The sequence below is a fragment of the Alligator mississippiensis genome, chromosome 3 (assembly GCF_030867095.1).
Source record: "Alligator mississippiensis isolate rAllMis1 chromosome 3, rAllMis1, whole genome shotgun sequence".
Lineage (NCBI taxonomy): Eukaryota > Metazoa > Chordata > Crocodylia > Alligatoridae > Alligator > Alligator mississippiensis.
Genome location: NC_081826.1, coordinates 69,870,932 through 69,893,952, shown reverse-complemented (window position 1 = coordinate 69,893,952; position 23,021 = coordinate 69,870,932). Strand labels below are relative to the sequence as shown.

Sequence of the window (23,021 nt, the reverse complement as noted above, 5' to 3'; positions counted from 1 at the left end):
AAGAAGTGATTGGTGACAGAACTCTGAGTGGAGAATGGGAGCAGCGGCAGCTGCAGCTCCAGCTCCTGCCCTTCTCTAAAGTTAGATTACTTTAAGACAGGCTGTATTGTGATATAGCAGGAGATATTGAAACCTGAAGAAACCCCTGACGCTGTCAGAGAGGGATAGAGGTGACCATAGAAGGCACCGTTACATTCAACATCCGTGAAACAACAGGGTGGTGCTAGGCGGGGTGTAGGGGAGGCAGAGGCCCATGTTAGCCCACTAGGAGACGGGACTGTCGAGCATCACTGGACTGGAAATCAGATAACATCTCCTAAAATTCCCAGTTACATCAAAGTCATGGCAGGCAAGACATTTCCATGCTCCTGGTAGCATGGGTTGTGGGCAAGCTGTTGGCCCGTAGGGCAGAAGGCAGTGTGGCTCCTGCCATAAAATCTAAGTGAGGCGCTAAAGACAGACATGGAAAGTTACAGTATACACCTGTACCTTTTTTCTTTCTGTTCTCATCATTATATCTCTGTTTTCATATGTACTTCAGGAATAGCAAATGAAAAGCAAATTTGGGGAAATGGTATACTTTCTAATTCAAACTCCTATTACAAAAACAATTTAAACCAAGTGTATATGGAAACCTGTGTTTAATAGGTCAGGTGACGTATGCCATTAAAGTATAATTATCAGTGATAGTCCTGGATACTGTTGTTTCAGGAGATTCTTCATAACAAGATTCCTTTTTCAGTGCCTTTTTGTATGCCCATTTCACCCACACATGCCCATTGTAGTAAATGTTTTTTCCCTAAAACATTTAAATTTGCTAACCTAGCTCATTCATGTTGTAAATTTGTATATTATAGGCATTAATTTATCATTACATTGTATGCTGTATGTTATCCTGTGATGCGTTAAAGTCACTCTGCGGTCTCCTTTATTTCAGTGAAATATTAGCTTATAGTATTTGACAGACTGTGCTGTGGAAACATTGCACAAGCCATAGTAGTAAAGGCTATTTTGATGTTCTGTCGGGTTTTTTATAATTGTCTTTTTGGAATGTTAATTACATCAAGTATTACTTTACTTATATAAATGTATATGGTACATAATTCTGAATGCCAACATATAAGCATGGCTTCAAATACATATTATCCCTACAGTAACTTATCAAAAGGATTTTATTTCAAATTTTGGTCAGTTATGTGAAAGATAACTATCTAGTAAGATAGCCAGTTTTGTAGCTTAAAACCTGCAAAATAATAACTAGTAAAAGATGTAAAGTCAGTTTACTAGAGATGAGTCTGAAAGCCAAAATTTTGTTCAGCATTTGAATTTTTTTTAAGTTTTAGGAACTCTTCAGCTCAAAGCTTTTTGGAAGTTAAGATTGTTAGGTCTCTTGGGCCATCAAGTCCCATCTCCTGCATTCTCAGACAGCCAGTTCCCGTAGCATTCCCCCAAATAGTCTTGTAAAACCCTCACAAACCACAACAAAGCACAAAACCAGAAATTTCAAGAAAAACCTACAGCATGCCATAGGTAAAAATAGGGATGACAAGGGTACTGCCAGTCTTCTGCCACTGCAATGACAGAGGAAACTCAAGCAATCTTCAGAAACGGCCCCTATTCCAGACTGCAGAAAGAGGCAGAAGTCCCCACAGTTCTTACCAATCTGGTTTAGAAAAAAATTATTTCTTTTCTTCAGATCTGGGTTGTGGTTTGACACTAAGTAGAAAAGCAAGATCCTTTAGCTAGGAACCTCTGGGTGTGTCCAGACGAGTGCAGATGTGCAGTATGTGGCACTGCAGACCTGTCTGTGACGCCACATGCCACACCTCACACCTACAGGCATTCCCCATGTTGCAAAGTCCCAGGGTCCAAAAAACTCATTACTCGTTACTGAAAGGAAAAACTCCTTAAAAAAAATAAATAAATAAATAAAATAAAAAAATGTGGGGACACATGGCAGCAGGATTCACTACCCAAAACCAGAGCCTGTCTGGCCAGAGCTGCACTCTGGCTGCTGGTCAGGCTCTCTGCTGCAGGGGTGCTGTGGCTGCAACTCCCAGAGGCCCCCAGGACCCTAGGTAAGGCTGGTGGGGCCAGCATAGTTATTGGCCTAAGTCTGCCCTACCCTACCTGGGGCAGTGTTCCTTGTGCCAGACAGAGCGCATGTGGCACAGGCGTTCCTGGGGACACATAGGAACAGCACAAGGTGTGCTGCTCCTACTTGTCCCTGGGGAAATGCACATTTCTGCTTGTGGGGGCATGCCCTCTGATTTTTTTCTAAATACTGGCTGGAGTATCAGCCCTTTCTAGTCAGCCCCTCCCCAATCCCTGCTCCATGCTTCCACCCCTTCCTGCCTTTAGCTGTGGCCAACTTCCCAATGCAGTAGTATTAAAGCAACACATGGATAGCCATTCCAGTCCAATTGTCCTCTGTTCTGTACACTAGTACATTAAAGAGTCTTCAATCTAAATGGACGTGAAAAGAAGTGGAGCCACACCAATGCAAAATTACTTGTCCCCTGAGTCACAGTTCAGTGCTTTATCCCCTAGACCAAACTGCCTTTCTTTTAAGGAGCGGAAGTCATCACAATAAATGTATCTGAACAGAGTTTGGAAAATAAAGGTATTGGTACATTTTACAAAGATGTACATTTTACATGTGGTACATTGATACAGCTTACATTTACAATGTAAGCTGCTGGGTACAAGGCCTATTTCTTTGTCATGTTTGAAAAACACTTAGCCAAAAGGACGGTGCTGTCATACAAATAACACTGAAGTCCTTGTATATTTAAAACAGTAATGTATTGCCTAGTATGTAACATTATAACACATTTCTTTTTAACAGATGTTAAAAATCTAACTTACAAAGACTCTCTTCCTTTTTTCTTTATTCACCTGGTACAGTTCCAATTTTTTTTCTCTGTTCTTTCCTATAGTACACCATAGAATATAATTCCTCTACAAATAACAAAGTACCTTTGAGTTTTGATCCTCAAAAGGGGAAAGAGCTAAAGAGACTGAAGGTCTACCAGTGCTATTGTTGTTGGAAGACAAATACTGTGATGTGAGGCAGGAGTATAAAATTGTAAGACAACATCTTTGTTCTTCATTGTTTCAGGGTCTATTGTTTACTCTTTCCTTTCTCTTTAAACTCCCATATTTACCTTCTCTATATTTTTCTGTCTGGTTTACTTACCCCTTCAAATCTCCTTTGTAACTTTCCCCATCAATCTCTCTGCATTGCTGACCTATATCCAGCCATCTACCCATTTACACACATCTTTACTTCTATCCTCCCATCTGTAACTACAGTTTGAAAAAATGTGCAAGACACTATAGCTAAGGGCCTAAATTAATATAAGAAGGCCCAATGTCCAGGGCAAGAAGCAATGTTCTGCCTTTAGACCAGCTCTGGAAAAAGGTGCTTAGTTTTCTACCATGGTGTTATCTTTTGACCCTGTTGTATAAGTCCAGTATGGCAAATATAAAGCTTGTACCTGCATCTCTGTCATCTGGCATTCTCTATCTTCTCCTGCTGCATTTCCTCATTACTGAAAGGAAAAAATACTGTCAGTGTCTACCCCTTTTAGACCTTTTTCTTTTTCTTGTATCATCCCTTCCAATTAATATCTCAAGTTCAGGATTTGCCAAGGTAAGTAATGGTTTGCACATCTAATTCAACGCACCATAAAGGGGCATGTTTTCAGAATAATCTGACCACTCATCCTCTGAAGGTCTGACCCTTTATTAAATGCCCTAAGTTGGACACCCAAAACCTAGTAGTCATTTTGAAAAATATTTACCCAGTCTTTGCTTTTACTGCCAGTGATTCCCAGGAAGCAGCAGCAACATGATACTGACCTGATTCTTGACAGTTTCACTGTTGCCTACAGGGTTCTGCATAGCACAGGTGAAACTGGCTTAGAATCCTGTTAATTTGTGTTTTTGTTGTTTTTTTTAACTGCCTGGAAAGTTCCCTGCACTGGTGCCCTAAAGGACCTGCTAGAGGCTGACAGCTCTGATTCTGTGCTAGGAAAGGTGTTGCTTTTTCCCTTCATTAAAACCCCAGCTTAACAACTGTCAGGGAGACTGTGTCCCCCATAACTGTGGCAGACACAATTCACTACCCTCCTCCCTCAACATATCAACAGGGAGTCTGTTAGTATATAGTCCAATAGAGCTCCTGTGATTGGAGCTGTTAGTGTCCGTACTGTGAACTGCCTAGGTCAAAATGTTGTTGTGTAGTAAGTATTGTAGACACTGAACTGTTTTGCTATCTAGTGTGATGTGCAATCTTTTAAAGAGTTAACATTTCTTGAAGTATTTCTATCTTTGTAGTTCAGAAAAAGTGTTTTTTCTGTAGCTTCTTGTCCTGGATGCAGGAAAAGATGATCACATCCAGTGCAGGGGGGGCGAGAAGAGAGAAAATAAATGGGAAAGAAACGGGGAGAGAGAGAAAAGGGGAAAAGAGAGGAAAGAGAAAGGAGGGGGTGGAGGCTAGGTTGCATGGGTACATAGGTGATTTATAAGCCCAATCTTTGCCTTGAACAATCTGCTGCAGCAGGGGCAGAAAAGCATTGAGGACTGGGTATGAGAGGTTTTCGTTTTCCCAGCTGTGCGTTTCTTCATTGCTTTTGCTGTGCATTGCTGTTCGAAGGCCAGTGCTCTGTTCTGGATTGATGACCTCCAGGATGGACAGTTGCAAATGATTTACTCCTATGACTGGGTTGATACTGAAACTCTTGGGACACCTTTAGCGTGTCCTTGTACCTCTTCTTAGCTGCAGCGCAAGAGTGTACTCCATTTGACAGTTTGCCATAGAAGATTAGCAGGTGAGTGTTGAGCGTTCTTGAAAGGTAGCTGGCCCATGTTAGCTATGCCAGTTTCAGTAATGTATGATAAGCTTACACTCTTATCAAAAGCAAATCTGCAGCTAACACAAAAAACAAATTTATCCTTATAAGCCATACACAAATACTAATCCATACATTGGTGAATTACCATTGATTTTGCAGGTTTGCTAAACCTGGACTAGTGTATCCATCACCCCCAAAAACACATACATCTGTCATTTACAATCAGTCATGTATAGGTACTATTACCCACTGGCTTTTCTGTAACGTACTACTGAATGGTTTTGGAACCTGTCCAAAGATTTTGTCTCTTGCCTTCAAAAAAGAAACCTGGAATTAGGAGTCTTGAAACTGTTGACCAAGCAGGCCTCTGGCCAGTCTCTCAGGCAAGCAGTTTTCCTATATCAGCTCTTTGATACAGAGATATTATTTCAAGTTGAGATTTGCTGTAGAGTTCTGCATACTGAACAAATGGAACTAGAGCAACCTGCAAAGCTAATGAATTTTCAAATGAAATCAGGAATGAAATAGAATGGCTGTTATTATTTTCTGACAAGTTTTATATAGAACTGGTTATTTTAATAAATTAACTGCTGACCCCACTGATTACCTTACTGAGTGGATCTCAAAAGTACAAATGATTTCAGTTCCTTTCCACAGTTTCTGAGTTCAGGGGTTGGCAACATAGAGCCTGAGGGCCAGGTCTGGCCCACAGAGCCATTTGATCCAGCCCATGGAGCTGGGATTTATCTAACAAAATGGCTGGGCAGTGGGAAGAAGCAGCAGTGGGCCAGGTTGGGAACACCAGTCTTTCTGGGACCCAAGTTGGGTTGATTCATGCTGTAACTGAAACATTTGATCACTTAGTTTATTACTAAGATGCCTGTAAGGATCCTTTCCTAGATGTCTCTATTCAAGTTAGCAAGGTAACCATAGAAGATGGTAATTTTCTTGCTTTCCTCAGAATGGATTAAGAGTAAATTTGTTACTCTATGACTCTCAGATGATATCTCAGTTTCTGTATGATTCTTTATTACAGCTAAAAAAAAAAATCCTTCTATTGCTTTCAGGCCATTTTGCAACCAGTCAGACATTGACCTCTTGGCACAACCCCCATCTTCAGATGTTACTCTGCAGGCATGAAATCTGTATGTAGAGAGATTATCCTTCATTTTCTAAAAACTCTATACCAGCGGGTGCAGTTGGTCCAATGGAAGATAAAACATTAAGAAATATTTGTCTCTTACCTAATTTCTGGACTGTCACAGCTGCAACATCACTCTAACACTCCTGAATATATGGGCCTTGTTAGATTGTGTGTTCTAGGATGCTATAACATCTGTGATCATAGCTTATTAGAACCTATTTCTTTTTGGTACCAGGTGAGTAGGTGGATGCACTGTTCAGGACACCAGGGGATAGCAAGATTTGTAATTCCTAGGAAAGTGAACACCCAATAAACCACCAAATTACAAGTTATCCAACAAGCTTTTATTAACTCAGAACATTTCTAATAGGTTTGTCGCATAGTTTTCAGAAATGGCAATCGCATGTAAAGCTGTTAATGTGAAAGATAGCAGTAACTTGAGATAGCTGGCTTAAATGGAAGACATTTTTTCTTGGATAAGATGTATTTAATGGCCAAATTGTGTTGTATGCCTTGAAAGGAACATGGACATCGGGAGGGCCAGAAAGAAGGGATTAAATACCATATTTGTCAAGATAGAAGAGAAAAACCTTGTTAAATTCTAAGTGGCAAGAAGAGTTTGTTTTTGAAGATTTTATATAGGTGAAAGTAATAGGATTTAGATGCGACTTAAATGTAGAGAGCAAGGAGGAATGGATAAGTCCAAAGACTTCTAAGCTGAAGGCCTAATTGGCAGAGGGAAGTGTCATTGCCAGTAGAGCCAGAGAATGGGAGTGGAGAGAGCTTGGAGGAAAGATAAGGAATTCAGTGTGGGCCATGTTAAGCTATAGCTGGCCTGGAAGATCCTGGAAGAGAGATGTGAAAGAGAGATTATTGTAGGAAGACAAGTTTGAAGTGGTGATGCAAATTTGTCTTACAGGCATTATCTGTTTCTAGGGACATACCTTGACAACTTCCATATTGTGCCATGGAGTGCCACAGAGAGAGACAGAGTATTTCTACATACCCACCACCCTGATAAGGCAGCTACATTGTTTGCAGTTCAGGTGAAAATGTGTGGAGTAGACATGGAATATATCTCACTGAAGCACTTCCTGTTGTGGCAATGAGGTGGTTACACATGTGCTCCAAGAAACCTCCTACAGTCGAGAATCATAACACAACTTTTCACACCTGTCATCTGGTTATTAAAGAAAAGTATTGTTCATACGAGGAAAGGCTTTTGAGCCATCTGGTATTGAAATGAACACTGTATGACTGGAAATTGACTAAATTGGGTTCCATAACTCTTCTCATCTGATATTTGAAAAATGTCCTCTCTTCTTTCAGTAGTTGCATTGTTTATTTTCACTGAGCACAAGCACCTCCCATGTAATGTGCTCTAATATTTAGGGTCTGAGCAGAGTTAGATCCTATAATCAGGTCTCTTTACAAGCTTTTGAGCCCTCTTGGGCATAGGGAGAGTCTGCTGGTGTTTGTGTACTCTCTTAAGTGGAATGGAAGCTTAAGCCAATATGCAAAATGCAGGTCTGTAGAAATGCAAATGCATAGCAAAGAAGATCAGAGGGGGTGGGAGTTAATGGACAGGAGACAGGTAAGTGGAGGGGTACACAAAAGAGGGAATGTCAGCCAATGATAAAATGTAACTGGTAAAATGTAGAGGTTACCTGTGGTTGCCAGATGGCAGGCAGGTTATAATGTGCCAAAAATCCAATGTCTACATTTGCTTCATGATTTTTTTTGTATCCAGTAGTGAAGTGAAGTTCATAGGTGTTTTGTAAATTCCCCTTGCGGATTAGAACTGGGAGATTAGAGAGAGAGTGGTTGTTTTGTGAGAAATGTGCACCCATAGGTAATTGGTATTTTTGTCTTTGATAGATTTTTGGGGTGCGTTCATTCCAGTGCACAGTTGTTTGGTTTCCCCTACATAGTTTGTATCAGGCATTTAGTGCACTGGATGAGGGATTACATTTCTGGAGGTGCAGGTATAAGATCTAGGAATGGTGGTGGTTCTGTTGTAGGGCACAGTTATTGTGAAAGTGCTGGAGATGTGGTGGTAGGTTTTACATTTCTTGTCCTGGCATGGTCTGGATCCACTTGATGTGCTTTGGACCATAAAAAGTTTGCTTCTGGTGATGAGGTTTAGTGCCCATTTTAAAGGCTAGGCTGGGAGGTTCTGGGAAGATCTCTTTAAGAATTGGGTCTTCTAGTATGGGTTGCAGTTGTTTGAGGATTCTCCACATAGGTTCCAGGGAAGGATGGTATGTCATAACTAATAGTGTGCAATTCATGGGGATTTTCTTTTTGTACTGTAGCAGTTCTTCACATGGTATCCAGGTGGCTCTTTCAAAAGTGTGATCTCTCTCTCTCAGGCGGAGTGTCCTTGTTGAGTGAAAGCCCTTTTGAGATTTGTGAAGTGATGATTGCGAGTGTTCTCAGTGCAAATTTGGTGGTAGTGGAGGGCTTGGCTGTATATTACAGCTTTCTTGGTATTGTTAGAGTGATTGTTGGCTTTGGTAGATATGTATGTTGGTCTGTGGGTTTCTTGTATGTGGTGGTTTGTATTTCACCACTCTGGAACTTGATCATAGTGTCTAAAAGGAAATTGCAAAAGTGCTTTCACCACAGGTAACCTCTCTATATTTTACCAGTTACATTTTAACCAGTCAATATTCCCCTCTTTTGTGCCTCCTTCCCGCAACCTACCTGTGTTTTGCCCATGAATCCCATCCCTTCTGATCTTCCCTGCCATGTATTTGCCATTTTCACAGACCTGCATTTTGCATATTGGCTTAAGCTTCTCTTCCACCCAAAAGAGCACACAAACACCAGCAAACTCTCCTTATGCCTGAAGAAGGGTGTTTGTGCCCAAAAGCTTGTAAAGAACAGCTTTTCCAACTATTTAGTTGGTCTAATAAAAGATATCGTATTTACCCAAAGAACCTTGTCTGCCTGTGTCCTCAGACCAATATGGACAGAACCAATAACCCAAAATAATGTAACACAACTTCTGAAAACTGTAGACAGTTAGTTCCAGAATTCCAGGAAACAAAAAATGGGCAAAATGCACTTTAGTGGAAATTAGGAAATGCTAATTGAATCACTGTTAGAACATTCAGGAAATGGGTTCAGGTAGTGATTGCAGAATTAGAGTTGGAATTGGGTGTTACGGAGGATGCTCTGCTGGCAGTACAAATCAGTCTTTTGTGCCTGATTTTAGTGGAAGCAACATATACTGCAAGACTTCTCTCCTCCCCAACTCCAGCCAGCACCACCCTCTCATGCCAGCTGTACCTCTTGCCCACAGTCTAATCATGGAGGGGAAGGTTTTGCCCCTTGACAAGTCTTTCTGAAATTGTCTTCCTTTCCAGTTGGATAATGGAGGCCCCTCTACAGGTATTTAGACATGGTTTGAAAATGAGGAGCCTGGTCAGCCAATATTAGCAAGAAAGTTTGCAGCCTTGTAGTTTGTTTCATTTGAGACTCAATCACATCTCCGAGTTCCATGTTTTTTACTTAAGTATGTTTCTACAAATATTTGGTGTTTAAATTTATTTTAGTACAAAAAAAAATCCACCTAAATCCTTTGTTCTGAATTTAAGCGTGTGTAGTGTATACTATTTATTATTCTGTTCTCTTATTCACAAGTTTTGACATCAAATCCTGGCACTGCTATTTTTTAAAAGATTTTTTTTTTTTTAAATGATGGCGCTTGCAAGAGAATGTAAAAGGAGTCTTTTTTTGAAGATAAAAGAAACCAATCTCTCTTATGAGGGTTTGCTTAGGCTCTATGCGTAACAAGTCAGTTTCAGCCACTAGGAAGTTTTGAACTTTATTTTTCTATTGATTCTTCAAAAATAAATCGGATAGCTTTTTATGGGCACAAAGATAAATCCTTTAATCCTTATCTGCGTTCGGGGGAGGGGGGAGGGCGTGTTTCATCTTACATTAGCAGTTAGGCATTTTACCTTTGATTTGATTGCTGCCTTTGGTTGACACAGTCTTCTTTTGAAATACCTTTGAAGGGTGATCTGTCTGTGTAACGAAGACATTATAGCTTGTTGAACACCACAAATAAACAGAATAAAGGAACATTTTTGTATTTGTATTTTATTGCTGTTTTTTTTCTTCCCAGAGACAGTAAATTCTCAGGACTATCTCTTGCTAACTGCTTCCCTTACTTCTTGTGTCTGTAATGGAAGCCTCCAACTCACACTTGGAGTGATGTCCCAGGCTCTTCTTTACAGCTGTTGTGACACCAAAAATTGGCTATGTCTGCAGTAGAAGGAGTCCCTTTGTTCTATATTTTTGAAATTCAATACTTATAATTCATACACAGCATGGTAGCTTTAAAATGTTTTAAGCATTTTTGTGAAATTTGGATTAAAAGTGAATCTTAACCATAATGGAAGCTCTCGCCTCTAGCATAATACAGCAATAAATATATTATTACCAACAGAATGAATGTTGAAAATTAACCAAAAGTAGGAGCTGGCAAAATTCCACATTTCCAAAGCCTAAATTAGAAAAACGAGTAACAAAATTAAATTAAAAGGCTCACTTTATTCAGCATGTATTCAGCAATTATTCAACATAGATAAATTTTATTTAGAAAAAAATGACATTATTTTGACTAATATTTTCAATTCACTTCTAAGGCCTCATTCCTGCAAATGCTTACGCATATGCATATTTTTACAAGAGTAGTCCTGTAGACACTGTTCACAAGTTTAGGATTTTTATGTAATGAATGAACATGAAATATTTTAAGAAATATATTGGAAAAGAGTGAGCTGATATCAACTGGGAGATTTCCCAATATGTGGGGGATAGCTTAGGAGAAAGAAAAAAGGAACCTATTAAGAAATTAGAAAGTATATAGTAGAAGTTGGGGGTCAGCATGATTAAATGGTTAAATATTGATGAGGAAGACCGAGCAGGAAGGCCAGATTTTCAGATAATATTTAAGAAGCGTCAGGATCTACACAAAGCTTGCATGTATGGGTCCAAAGCAAAACTGAAGCCATTTGTTCCTCTGTTTGGGTAGGATTGACTGTATATAAACTTTTGGTTTAACCCGTCTCTGCAAAAATTGCAAGATAGAAATAGAAAGTCAGTATGGCAGCAGAGAACAATCTGAGAATTTTAGGTTGGAGCACTTGCACTTGATTATTTTGATTGAATACTTTAGCAGACATTTCATTAGCCTGTTAGTAAATTTGTCAAACAACAACAATACTTTTTCTTTCTTCTCACTGTAATAGAAATTTGGACTCAACAGTTTTTTTCAGGACCTGTGCTTTATAATTCTTTATGCTTCTAATGAGTAACGTGGGTGAAATCTGAACTCTGCTGAAGGCAATGAAAATTTTGCCATTGGCTTCCGCGAGGTGAGGGCTTCACTCATGCAGTTACATAAGCTTATACAAGCTAAGCAATAAACTATTAAATGATTCTTGATTTTTGTTCTTCCTATTCTTCATAACCTGGTTCCCAGGAAGAAAGAGCTGCTTCTCACATCCTAAAGCAATTAACAATAAAGAGATGATGTCCCCTGCTTCTGTGAGTAATATGTAACTCTGTAAATGTCTTGGTTTTTCTCTCCCTCAGATGTGGAAGTTATTCCACAGTAACCTTTCCAAACTGCTCAAATATTCTTTATATATATAATAAACATACGTCCATACATTTATGTGCATGTGTGTGTGTCTATAATGCATAACATTTTCTGTATGTCTTCCTCTCATCTAATGTTGCTTTACAGAATTTTACTGGTAGGCTTGCAGTTTCCCTACAGTCACTCAAATGCAAGAAATTTTTGGAGGATATTACAGAAACTGAGGAGGCAGGTAGCCAATTTCATGGGCCAAAAATGGGGCCAGATAATATTTTCATGGACTTAGGGCAGCAGGGGTTTCTTCCCCCAACCCCCAACAGACATGCTTCTGGCCAAGGGATCCTGGTGGCCACATCCTCACTGCTGATTGATTGAGAGGGCTGTCTGTCATGTGGCCCTGCCTTTCATTGCTGATTGGCAGATAGGGGTGGGGCTGTGCAGTGGGAAGCCCTTTCAGCCAATCAGCAGCAAGGGCTGGGGATGGCTGCCATCTTGGCTGCTCACCTTCATACCAGCAGCTCTCCCCACCCCCACTTCCTCCCTTGCAGTCTGTGCTGCTGCTGCTCCTTGAAGACTGCCAGCTCCCACTGGAGAGCCAGCATTTTACTTTTAGCCCTTTTTAAAAAAAAATTTCAGGTTTTATGGACAATGCCAGGTTTCGCAATTTCTGTGCAACCTGCAAAATCACGAATTGCATAGGTCCCCAGTTATAGGTATTGGGTTCTTTTACAGGAAAAGGTGGCAGAAAACTCAATATCAGCAAAGCTCCATTATAAGTGAAATTCTCTTATCAGAAGAAGTGCTTTGGACAGTGTAATTAATTTCACATGGAGAACTATTAATGATTATACTGGTAAAATCACTTGTTTGCTGATATAAGCTTCTGCTATAGTTGAAGGACTTGTCAGTGCAGTTATACTGGCTAACCGTTTACATCATAAGCAAGAACTAATTTTACAGCCATATAAATTAGGGCTGTGCAAAGTGTCAGTCCCTGATTCGATTCGGCGAAGATTTGGCCTGATTCAGTGGCCGAATCTCCACATCTGAATCAAATCAGAGGACCTTTTAATCTCTTTGAATCAAATTGGAAATCTCCGAATCGATTTGGAGATTCGGACGTAGAAAAAACATTTATAGCTGTGTCTACATACCTCTAGGTAGCAGAGGCTCGTCAATGCTGTGATGCTGAGGTGCATGGAGTGTCCCACGCAAGCGCACAGGGCTCCCCAGTGCACTCGGCAGCAGACCCCAGCATCACAGCGTTTACAAGCTGTACCTGCTAACTCCAAGGCATGTAAAAAAAAAAAAAAAAAAACAACCCAAAACAAAACAAACACCCCCCCCCCCCCAAAAAAAAACCCAACAACAACAAACTACCTTTTAAATCTGTGTCTGTCCGAATCACTGATTCTCCAAATTGGCATTGAATCTTTGGATTCAGATTTGGCTGAATGGAATCGGGGACAGTGATCCAAATCAACAAATCGAATTACTGTCCCAAATTCAGGCCAAATCCAAATCGAAAAGGGCCTGCTTCACACATCCCTAATATAAATCCTTTGTGGACAGTTACTTAAGTTACTGTTGCCCCCCCAAGGACCTATTCATGTTTTTTCTTCAGAGGGAAGTTACGCCTGATTAGGCACATCTCTAATATTCAGACACAATCTGTGGGACATAATTCAGTACCACCAGTATCCCATTTTGTTCCTTGACAATAATGAGAGGCATTGGAATGGCCAAATAAAAATACAAAACTGATATCAGTTTGAATCCTTACTCATAAATTGAGTAGAACTACCTTCAATACAATTTATTTTAAAAACACATTGTAGTTTGTGTAGTTTTAGCATTGTTTCTATGCTGAAAGAGACTTTTAAATAGCCCTGTAGCAGGCTTCCAGTTATCATCTGTGAAGCATGGTCTTTGGAGTAAATGTATGCTACTGTTATTTAGTCCTCCTCAATAGAAACACTTTCATTGAAGGTTTAAAGTCTAAAGAAATTGATGGCTTAGCCTCCAGACACAGTAGGTAAGTCTTCTTTTTACTATCCAATTGGCAAGCTTTTTTCCAAGTGTTTTTTTTTTTAATCACATAGTTGAGGACTGTGTCCTAATTGTGCAAAGTTATTATGTCATCTTTCAAATAGTTCTAACTTTCTCATGTTAATGTAATTACTGTTCAACCTGTAGTTTAGAAGCTCTTTTTCCTACATGTCATCTTACTGGCTTGTAATTGTTGTTATGTATATAAAAAGTTAGTTTAAAATGGTATTCTGAGGTGAGAAATAGTAGAAATCATCCACTCAGCTGGAATCTTAAATTTGGTTTTAAGGCCTGTATAAAACCACCTTTTAAATTGTTGATGTGTCATATTTTTTCCTATCAATAAAGGTTACCTTCTTAATAACAATTACAATGGCTAGACAGGTAGACCAACTGATAGCCATATGTCTCAAGAAACCTTTTATGGTGGTCTTTTCAGACCAGGTAGCTCTTATACCACTTCTGTAATTTCTCCCTAAAGTAAAAACTCCACAATCCACTTAAATATGCCACCTTCTACCTTAAACACATTTATTCTTTTAAACAACAAAATATGCCTATATTTTTATTTCTTACACTTGAATGGTAGGTATCAAATTGTCAGGGAGTCATAGCTTCTGCCTCTCCTGTGCCATTTTATGACTATCTCCCTCCTTCCTTCCCATTCTTTTCCTATCTCTCGAATTTCCATGGTCTCTAAACAGATCACAGTTATCTACAGTGTCGTCTTACCTAACTTCTGACTCTCCCAGAGATAAGGTTTTCAGCTTCCGAAGTAAACAACTCTATTTCAACATAACTGAATTCTCTTCCCGCAATCCCCAACTATTTTTCAACATCACAAGTTCACTTCTCATGATTCCAGTTTGGTCATCCGTTCAGGATCTTTCAGACTTCTTCCCAGGGGAAACAGTCCAGAAATGACCTAACCAATCCCCCCAACCCTCCTTCCACTCCTAGGAACTCCCACTAAGCTTTCTCCTTGGTCCCCTTTTCAGCTGCACTATATCTTACCCACCGACACAAATTTAGTTGTCATCTCTATATAGATGTGTTTGTTTCTCTATGCCAGACCTCTTTCTTTCCTAACATTTTGGCCTGTTTCTGGTATCTCCTCATGTCAGGTCAAGCTTAACAGAACTAGCACGGAGCTCTTGATCTCCCTCTTCTTTCATATGTTTTCCAAATCACTTTTGATAATATCATGGTCCTGCCTGTGACTCAGGCCTGTACCTTGGGCATCACCTCCAGCTTGCATGTCTAAATCTTGCAGATTCTTTCTCTAACATATCGCCTCTTACATCCCTCCAAAATGCTAACATTCTTATCCAAGCACTCGTGTCCCAAATATTATAGTATGTTGTTTTCTCTGGCTGTGACAGATGCAGTCTTGTTCTTACCCTGTCCATTCAAATACTGCTGCAAAGATCTTTCTCCTCCCTTATTATTCTGACCACAATATCTTTCCTTTGCCTCCCTCCTTTCATTATCACATCAAAAATAATGTAGTCACACTATTATGACTCTTCATAGCATATCCACACCTTAACTGTTGTATTTTGTTCACAAGCAAAACTGTGATTCCTGCTTTTGATTGACCTGTGATTCAGACAAGCATCTTTTGGCTTTCTCCCATGCAACGACTCATGTGGAGGTGGATCTCCCTGTAAATATGCGGAATTCTGTTATCATCCTTCTTCAAACCTCTTCTTTCTGTGATGTTTACAAAAAACTTGATGATAGTTAGGCTTTAGGGTACAAAGACAACCCTCTATCATATTGAGCAGTATTATCTCATTGTTTTCTTGTGTTCACCCATGTCACTATCCTTTTGTTGGCTCTTGTCCTGTGCACAAATTTTAAGTTGCTTGGGGTAGGGACAGTCATTTTGTTCTGATTTGTACATTACTTAGCCCAGTGGGGTCTTATTCATGATTTTGGATGTCTAGGTCCTTCAGTAACACAAATAATACAATCATGTAGTCATATGAAAGATGCATGAAGAAGTCCCACAGGTCCAAAGCCCTTTCTCTGGAGTCCCTTCAGGCAGATACTTAGCAACTCTTGGCCAAATTTAAAATATAAGCTTTAGAGAGTTCATAAAACACTGCAAAAGTAGTATTTCATCTCCCAAAGATTTAGCCTTAAATCAGTGTCCAGTAGGTTACAGCTCTCCACTTAAAGAAAAATACTAAGCTCCCCACCCAGCCTGTTATTTTCCTTTGCTCTTGGCAGGGTTTTTTCCAGATGGGATTATAGGTAGCTACAGGCATGATTAATATGGTCTTTTCTTCACTTGCATATTGATGTTCTTTTAATTTGTAACTCAGTTGTAGGAACTTTCTTCCTCCCCCCGCCCCATCACTTCCCTTTACTTCATTATAAAAATGCTCGTGTTTTATTGTAGACATATAAGGTAGAATCAGTAAATCTAAAATAACATATATTCAGTCACTTCAGACACTTCTGTGTCTTGGTTCCTTTATGGTATAACACAAAACGGTCATGCAAATGATGTCATTAAGGAGGGAAAACAATTTAGAGTTATATTTGTAGCAGCATGTCTTGAGAATTAGATCTACTGGGAAAACTTTACACATCTGTTCTGTAGAAGTGTGTAGCAGCTTCTGAAACTTCAGTTGAGTTGCCTTCATAGATTGCGACTGACATGTCGAACCCAGTGGTGTCTGGGTGGGTGGATGTATGTGTTATAAGCTCAATTTGGAGTTAAGGAACAAATTGTCCTTTTTCATTGAAGGAAGATAAAAAAAATAAGGTTAATATAAAAAGAGATAAGGGAAGACTGAGAGAATAAAGGTATGATGAAATAAAATACAATTTGGTTTTGCGCAGTGTCTTTTTGGTACTGAAGATGTTATATAAATGCAGCATGTCCTTTCAGTTTCTTTGCAAACTAATTAATTAGTGCTAGCAGTGTGCCTGTGTGAACAAGCACCTCCAGGATTTTGTACACAGCCTGTTCTACTTTAAGCAGTGTGGCTCAGAGAGCAGAATACTTATTCCTGCCAAAGCCTGGAATCTGAGTGCTAATCCCACTTTAGCCACCAACTCAGTGACTTGCCCAAGGACATATATAATGGGCATACCAAAAAGGTACTGCCAGACTTTACAGTGCATCAGCTGTTATGATTTTATGAAACACCACTGGGTTTGACAAGTCAATTGAGAGATGACCACCCAAGTGTGCACACTTACTCCATGGTAAAAAAAAATATATATATGGTAGTTTGCCCCTCAGTGAAAGAGGTAGCCTACTGCAGTGTCAGAGCATGTACACAGGCAGCTAGTACAGAGCAGAAGGCAGGCGTAAAGCCCTGCCCTTCTTTACCTCACACAAGCTTCTTCATGCACCCATGATGTGTTGTTCTGTCATAGGGATAACACTAACTTACTCTACACAACCTTCGTATGAGATTAAGTAATGTTTGTCTAATGCTTTGAAGATGATGACCAAGATTTTTATAAAGGGGTCAGTAAATGGCCTAACAGCATTCCATATTCAGAAGCTCTCACCTAAGTCAACAGCTGTGGCTACATGCTTGCTACTCTTGGAAAGTAAGGGTTTTAGGCAACATTTTAAATGTTAATATTGTCAGTCAGGTACCATATTATCTTATCTATCTTACCTATAGATAAGATATAATATTATCTTATCTATCTTAGCATTTTTTATGTAGGGAAAGATTGTTGCTCATTAGTTTTATCCCAGTCCTTAATTTAAAATTGTGTCAGAACTTGAACGGTCACCAACCAGTCAGAAGACTTTTTTTTTGCCTTCTCCAAAACATTGTTTTTTTCTGCAGTGCAATACCCCTTAGCTAAGAACTAATGTGATTTTATTCTGAAAATATTCCAAATTGTTGGAAAAAATCAGCTGTAAGAAGTTGACTTATAAGCCCTTTTTAAACTTGTTTGCTGAGTCATTTTTGAAGCAGCAACTTCACATGGCCTGGGCATCAGAAGTGCTGTGTTCTGAGTAAAAATTAAAACAGAAATCCTGACCACCTGTTAGTGCTGGCAGGATACTCTGTTCAACTTAACTGCTGTTATGTTATACCCTGTTCTACCAAAAAAAAAAAAAAAAAGAGCTCTCTATTTTAAGATCTTACAGTCTAAAATACAGATACCAAATGCAAACGTTTTTGTTTCTTGGAATTTTTATTGCGTGTATTTTTTCTGGGCATTGTGAAAATAGTGATTTTTATTTTAGGAGTTTGGTTGAATGAAGTTTGGGAATTGCAGTGTTATCAAACGAAATAGTCAGGGATGCTAACCCAGTACCCAAGCAATATTATTCTACCTGTAAATTCTTGCAGTTCCAAATGGTAGCTTCATAGTTTAACATTTTGTGTGGATTGTTTAAATATGTTGTTTTATAATGCAGAGGTAGATATTTCAGAAATGAACGGAGAATTCATATATACAATAGATGTACAAGTTGATAACACTTATAATTTATTAGAGTGCATAAAATATGTGGGTATAAGCGTAGCTTACAGAAAAAAAAGAGAATGAGTACTATACTTAGTTATAGCCTGTACACATTTGTGTAGACCGTTTCTGTCAAGTTGGATAATATGGTCTCTACCATGTCAGGTTTATGTGGAGTGGAATGGTGAGTATAAAGAAGTTTTGGGAACCCCCATTAAAAATAATGCTAACTTTGACAATCAGTTAAAATGTCAACATTGTAATCTGCAGATAACGTAAGGGAAAACCATGATTTTATTTCTGTACTAAGAAAGGCTCAGGTCAAAGGATAATAATTTGGTTTAAAAATCATTTTTTATCTAGTTTTCTGGCATGAAGTAAGAAATGAATAACTCATGCAAAGTTAGCCAATAGATTCTGTCTGGCTCATTTAGGTTTAGAAGCAATCTTTAACCTGCACTCTTAGTTGTGTTTGCTTCTATGTGATTTTGGGAGCTCAGCGACACAAGAGAGGAAGGAAAAATTGTTGTTGGTAACTCCAATATCAGAATTGTGGCGCATGTCACCCCTAGATTTTGGAAAGGTTTATGTGACACTTTACTGATTGAATTCTTTTAGGGCGTTTATAGAGGTTACTAAAGAACTGCAAAAAGTCCAAAATTATTGTATCTTTTTTTTCTTAGTGTGGAGCTGTCCTTGGAGCAGGGACAAAGGGAAAAAAGGAGTTATGAGTGTTACAGCAAGATAAAATGATATTTCAGTTGAGGGCCACAGACTATTTTTCTACCCTTCCCTCAGTGGCTATCTGTTTAAACATCTGCTTCCAAGGTGATGGAAATGTACTTGAACTTTGTCTTAGTTTGTTCCTGCTGTAAGTTCATAACCCTTTTACTCTGTCAGAGCAATTTTATTTTCTCATGTACATAAATATTGCCTTTGACAAGAGAAAAGACTATATTTGAAATGTTCATCTGACAGACAGTGAAAATCTGCAGTAAAACATTCATGTTTTATGGTGGGCAATCAAACCTTGGGCAAAGAGCCTGAAATAAAAACTTTTCAATAGCTGACTAGTTTTACTCATTGTCAGGCCTGCTCCTGAAGGATGCCTCAGATGAAATAGCTCTCATTTTTGTATCAGCCCAGTGATTTCCACACTATTAGAGAACAGTAAGATTTGCAAAGCATTTTAGTAATTGGTGTGCCAGTCATTAAGCTCTGCATCCATCCTACAGTTCTGAAAAAAATGAGTATTTCAAATAATTATTTCCCAGAAATTGTGTTTTACATATTAGGCCTGTTCAAATTATTGCTGATTGAAATTGGCTGGCATTTCATGCACTTGTAGCATTAAACATGATGTCCTTGCTGACAGTAATTTAGTTTTGTTATCTGATTTATTTTCAAGCGCCTTAATTTTGCCACTCATGTATTGTGGTTTCACAGAGATGCAGCTGCACTGAGTTTCTATAATCTAGTCATTAATTTGCATTAACAAATGTTGTTTCTTTTCCTTATCAGAATTTTTTTCTCTGATTAAGACGCAGCTGTTAACACTCTTTTTTTTTTTTTTTTTTTTGTGATCATTTTAGTTGATGATGTAAATAAGGTAATCCTGAACTAAGAATTATGCTAGTCATAACCACCTGGAGAGCTCATAAGGGGCCACAGCTTGTTTGGAAAGATGCAATCTGTGACTTCCTGACAACATTCTTTAATAATTTTGGGATTTATTTTCCCACATAAATCCTAGTGAAAAAATGGATCAGCATATAGGAGCATATAGGTCATATATTTGAAAGCTATATTTGCAGCTTTTAATACACAAGGAACAGCATTAGAAGAATAGTCTGCAAGTTGCAAAGTCTAGCACTTTACATCTGGCATTCCATTACTTTAAAGATACCCCTGCAAATTTTAATTCACATCCCCTTTATATGTTTGCATTATGACTAGAGTTTCCCCAATACATCGGTCCAACATTGGATCCGAACCAATATAAAGAAAATTGGCTGTATCAGAAATGGGCCGGATATGGCTGATAATTTGGCTAATAAATGTCCTGTGCATGCGCGCAGCCACAGCACAGCACATAGGCAGCGAGGAACATCTCTGGGCAGCTGGGAGAGCTGTGTGCAGCTGGGAAGTCTGTTGTGGTGGAAGGGGAGGGGAAAGGGAAGGAGTGTGGGGGGGCAGATCAGGGTCCCTGTTGTGAGGGAGGAGTGGGGCTGTGGCAGGGGCTGCACATCCAGGGTGGGGCAGGTGCAGGATGGAGCCATGGCTCATCCAGGGACAGTGGGAAGGGGGACCAGCTCCCGCCGCTTTGTATTGCTAGTCTGGCGGTTTGTGCGGTTCTCACCCAACAGCTCGTACCACTGCTTCCACTGCTGATCCAGGAGGGCTTGGGGGGGCGTGTGCCCCTGAATATGCATGGGGTGGGGTTGGGCAGGCTCATCCCAGTGGGACGGGGCTACACAGGGCAGGTGACAGCGGTGCTGGGAGTAGGGGGGGGAGGGCTGTGGCAAATTTTGGGGTGGCTGCAGCCCCCCCCCATAGCTTCCTCCCAGTGCCGCCACCACCACCAGCCCTGCATGCAGCCCTACCCCACTGGAAAAAGCGCTCCCTGCCCCATGCTGATCTGGGAGCACATGTCCAGGAGGGCATGGGGGGGGCAAGTGGCATGCAGTGGTCTGAGCTGGTTCCCCTCCCCACACCCCCCTCATGAGCTGTGACTCCATCTCATGCCTGCCTTACACCTGTTGGGCAGCGCTTCCCCCTGCCTCAGCCCCAGCTCCACTCCTCCTTTACTGCAGAGGCCTTGATCTACCCCCACAACACCTCTTCCCTCCCCTTCTCCCTCCCCTTCCTCCACACCAGACTTACCAGCTGCACACAGCTCTTCAAGCTGCCAGGCTGGTATTGGATTGGTATTGACTGATATGCCTCCTTAAAAATCGGCTATTGGTATCAGCCCTAAAAAATCTATATCGGTGCACCCCTAATTATGACACAATCTTTATGTACGTGATTCACTAGTGTTTTATCTACTTTCAAAGTAACATAATCCACATAAGAAAAAACACTCATTTTCAAATAAGTATGTCCACCTGGGGAGCAATACCCATATAAATATAGATGTGTAACTCTACTGCATAATTTTGTCAATAAATTTGCCTGAGTAAATGAGCCTTTAAGTTGGTGTCCTGCCTTCCTTATTGTGTCTCCAGAGGGTTTATGTGTATGTGAGAGGGGTACTTTCCAGCAGGGCCACTGATGCTTAAAGTCCTTGAGGGTCTTTTGTGTGGGACAGGAAGGTACTAACTCTTCTGTAACATACATGCTGCAGGATGGATTTGCACAGCATCTCTATCTAACCCAACTGGTGTTCATGCTCTTTGGCCCTGTGAGTATGATTCAGATCCATGCTCAAGATCTGGTCCACAGGTGTGATCTGGAGTAACAGTGCACCCCTGCACACTGCATTCCAGACACCAGCACAACCCCCATGCCAGATCTGACCACAGAACGACCATGTGTGCCAAGTTTGACCATGGAGTGACTGCACACAGGGATGTATCACCCAGACCTCAGGGTTTTCTACAGGTCTGGAAAACTGGCAAAAGGGAAGCAGTGGCTGTGTTAATTACCATGGCTCTGGGAACAATTATTGCTACTACTGCTGCCATAGCTAACAAATTTCTGAACCCATAAGGAGCTCCATGAACACTACTGATCTATCCCAATTGCTTTTTCTTAGGGTGTTCTGAAAAACTATAAATTACAGCCATTCATTTGAGAATATGAAAAAAGCACTTTGCCTAAACTACCAGACCACATACGGTGGGCTCACCTACCTGAGAAATAGAATTAATATTATGTGACTGGCTTGATCAGTAAGAACTAACCAACATTTTCCTTTTATTTTTATTGACTAAAAAAATACAATAGAACAATCAGAAAAAATCTCTATAGATATTGTACATGTAAAACTGAACTATGCCACAAACAATAAGCATAACTTTTTTAAGGAAAGAGAAAAAAGAGGAAGGGATATGGGCAGAGCTAGGATTTTGGAAAGAGGGGTGCAGATGTTGTGGTGCATCATTCCATATAACACAATAGTTTTCATTCCCCAAGTAAAAACAAACTAGAAGCTTTACTAGGGACCTAAGGCTATATTATTCAATTTAAGATGGAAGCAAGAACAAATAACTGTATTGGAATTAGTTAAAACCAGTCTGCAGGGCTGTGAAATAAGAGCTTCATTACCAAGAGCAGCTAATAGACACCACAATGCCACTACCAGGCATTTAGTTTTAAATCTTGGGTGAACCAGGAATCAAAGGCCAGGTCACAAGTTCACTTTCCCCTCCTCCCTCCTTCAAAAAAAAATTGATAATAGGGCATGATTAAAACATGTGATCATGTGTTGCCTGCAACGTGTCACTTCTACAACATGCATCTACTGGCAATATATATTTTTTTAATTTAGAGGGAGCCCAGTACAAATGAAAAATTATCTTTCTTTGTATAAGGCAAAGTCTAAAATCAATTGTGGATGTTTGCAAATTCTGAATTGCTGATTTCCACTGGAATTCTGTCATCTGGATACCTAGATCTCCATTGCATTTCAATCTTAAATAGTCTATATCAGGTCTGTTATGTGACTTATATATTCACAGAGTGGTAGCACAGAATGAGGAAGAGAAGCACATTTCAAGACAAAAAATAATATATTGGCCAGGTCAACATTTGAAAATATAAGTGAAAAGTTAACCTAACTCTTTCTTTAAAATTCCTCTGAATTTTCATGATTTTTAGAAATTTTTATAAAATTATTTTCAGGCTAGGGGTGGTTAGACTGTATTAAAAATGACCACCCAATATAACTTAGTTTGCT

The 23,021-nt window shown here is 39.7% G+C and overlaps 1 protein-coding gene across 12 annotated transcripts in view; it reads left to right on the top strand.

Annotated features, from left to right (window-relative positions):
* Window positions 1-23,021, top strand: part of FAM110B (family with sequence similarity 110 member B) — a 301,139-nt gene that overhangs the window by 114,834 nt on the left and 163,284 nt on the right. The window contains exon 3 of one of the 12 annotated variants that reach the window (XR_009460727.1): window positions 6,940-7,498. The exons of the other annotated variants lie outside the window; for them this stretch is intronic. The gene's annotated coding sequence lies outside the window, so the exon portion shown is untranslated. Of the gene's footprint in view, window positions 1-6,939; window positions 7,499-23,021 lie in introns of those variants that run through there. 12 annotated transcript variants of the gene reach the window in all.